Raw genomic sequence first — 2,932 nt, forward strand, 5'->3', positions numbered from 1 at the left:
TTGTCAGAAAAAACCATTGCACTAATTCATCCTGCTTGCACATAAAGATCAAGGGTGTTGCCATCGTCATATTCATTACATTATCTAAATAGGCCATGGTGGTTTGAATAAGAATGTACACCCCCCCCCATAGGCTTGGTCACCAGGGAAAGAGACTATTTGAAAGGATTAGGAAGTATGACTTTAAGAAAATGTGTCACTATGGGTGGCCTTTGAGGTTTTAAAAGCTTATTCCTAGCCCACAGTCTGTCCATTCCTGCTTTCTATAGATCCAGATGTAGAACTCTCTACTACCCAGCACCACGTCTACCTGCATGCATTTCATTATGTCCCCACTCAACCTTTTGAAATTGTAAGCCAGCTGCAATTAAATGTTTTCTTTAAATGAAAGTTTCCACAGGCCATGGTGTTTCTTCACAGCCATAGAACGCTGACAGGAAAAAATGTAATGCAAATTCTTTAAAGAAAAAAAAACTGTTCCCATTTATTTTTATTTCATGAGTGACGGAGTTTTGCCTACATGTATTTCCGAGAACAATGTGCATGCGATGCCCACAGAGGCCAGAAGACGGCATTGAAACCCTTGGGATTGGACTTAAAGATAGGTTGTGAGTTGCCAGATGAGTGCTAGGTATGGAACCCTGCGTCCTCTGCAAGAGCAGTTGGTGCCCTTCATCCCCGGCTCATTCCTCCAGCCCCCTTAATAGACATTCTTAACTGCTTAAGCATTTTTTCTCTTTCTGGTGAAAAGGGCTCATCACTTCAGTACCATTTCAGATTCTCAAAGAACCATGTGAACCCTCTTGCCCGACCCCATAAAAATAGGCTTAGAAGCATTGCCTAATAGATTGTTTCTATTCAGTAGACCATATTAAGTTAAATGTGTATATAGACCTTATTAAATTAAATGGACATAAGAGCTATTATTTCCAAGGTTTGAGCTGAAGGCATAGCCAAAAATAAAAAAAAAAGAAAAATCTTATTAAGGCTCATTAATGCTATATCTATTATCCCATCTGTATTTTCAGAAGTGGTTATTTTTTCATGAGAAAATCATTTCAAAAGCAAGACAGCTTTGGGAGATACCCAGGTTAGATTATACCTTAATTCTGAAGGGCTGTGCATACCCCAGAGGAGTGCTATTTATTAGTTTCTCAGTTTTTCCCACACAAACTAAGAAGCTGTACCAATGGTAAATGATACTTCAAATCCCACCTGTCACTGCTACTAATCACTTTTTGATGATAAGTACCATTTTCAGAAGACTTTTCAGGTAGTTGTCTTAATTATTGCTGTGAAGAGACACCATGACTATAGCAACTCTTATAAAAGGAATATTTCATAGGGGGTTTCTTACACTTTAATAGACTCAGTCTATAATCATTTTGGGAGGGAACACGGCAGGCATGGTGTTGGAGAAGTAGCTGAGAGCTACATCCGATTCCACAAGCAGAGAGTGAGTCTGGGCCTGTCATGGTGTTTAAAAACCTCATAGCTCACCCACAGTGACACACTTCCTCCAATAAAGCCATACCTACTCCAGCAAGGCCACATGTCCTAATCTTTATGATTCTTTCAAATAATGCTACTCTCTGGTGACTAAGCATTCAAATATGTTATCTTTTGGAGGCCATTCTTATTCAAACCTCCATAGTAGTGATTGAGAAAGTTTCTGGTGTTATAATAAATAAATTTAGAGGCTGGAAAGATGCTTCCGTGTTTAAGAGCACTTACTACATTTGTAAAGTAGTTTACTGTTCTAAAGGTGTTTGGAACTTTGGAGAATGGAACCCAGAATGGTTCAGACTAAGGTCTCATGGGACGGCCACCTTTTTTCGAGTCTCAGACATACCTTGAGAGCGAACAAAGTTCACCTAAGTAAAGACATTTGAATACAAGCTGCAGCAAAAATGTTTTATATTTCATAGAGGCATATAAATAAATGATAATGCCCAGTTGTAATGAGTAATCTAAAGCAAACACACTCCAATTCACTATATCCAGGATGGGCATAGAAGCACATTCTAAGAACAATATTTCTGGTTTTGAAGGAACTGAAATCACTGAAACCTTGTCTTATTTTCTTGGAGTTTTCTCACAAGCGCCTAGAATTTTCTTTGCATGACTTCATTCTTGGTCTGCATTCTGAGGAGAAGAGTACTAGGTTTGTTTATCAGTATCCTTTTGTTGCTGCTCATATAGGGTGCACACACACACACACACACACACACACACACACACACACAAACAAAAAGAACTCTAGAGAATAAACAGTATATTTTGTAGGAAATAACTAAAATTATAATGGCATTTGGAAGAGATTGAGATTTATAGAGACAGGTATTTTTCTTGTGTTTTGGAAGCAGAAAAGGTGGGTACATTGACAAACTAAAACTATATGGCATGAAGTTTTCTCTAGGCAATCTGATAGCAGCTCAAGTCATTCCTTTGACTCCCTAACCCATTCCCAGCTACAGAATGTCACCTTATGTTAGAGATCATTGCTGATGGGACTGAGTACCATCCTTGAAGGGGAACGAAATTAAGGCATTAGAAAAATCTTTGTTTTTAATGTATTTGTTGCAGAATACCATCTTCCCTACTTTGGATTTCAAAGCCCCAGTGCAAGGAATATGTACATATATTTACATACAAAAAACCATCCCCAGGCATCACAGTGTTAAATTTAAATTTAATGTTTGGAGACAGAATCTTCTAGGGCCTAGGCTACCCTCAAACTCACTATTTGGTAATCTATAGACGATTTCAACTTCTGATGTTGTCTTCACATTTCAGGTACTGAGATTACAGTCATCGGCCACCATTTCTTGTTTATGTGGTTCTTTGGAATTGAACTCCGTGCTTCCTGTGTACTAGGCAAGCACTCTGCCAACTGGGCTATAAGCTCCATTTCAGTATTCCATATTTCATA

This window comes from Rattus rattus, chromosome X (genome assembly GCF_011064425.1).
Source record: "Rattus rattus isolate New Zealand chromosome X, Rrattus_CSIRO_v1, whole genome shotgun sequence".
In the NCBI taxonomy this organism is placed as follows: Eukaryota; Metazoa; Chordata; class Mammalia; order Rodentia; family Muridae; genus Rattus; species Rattus rattus.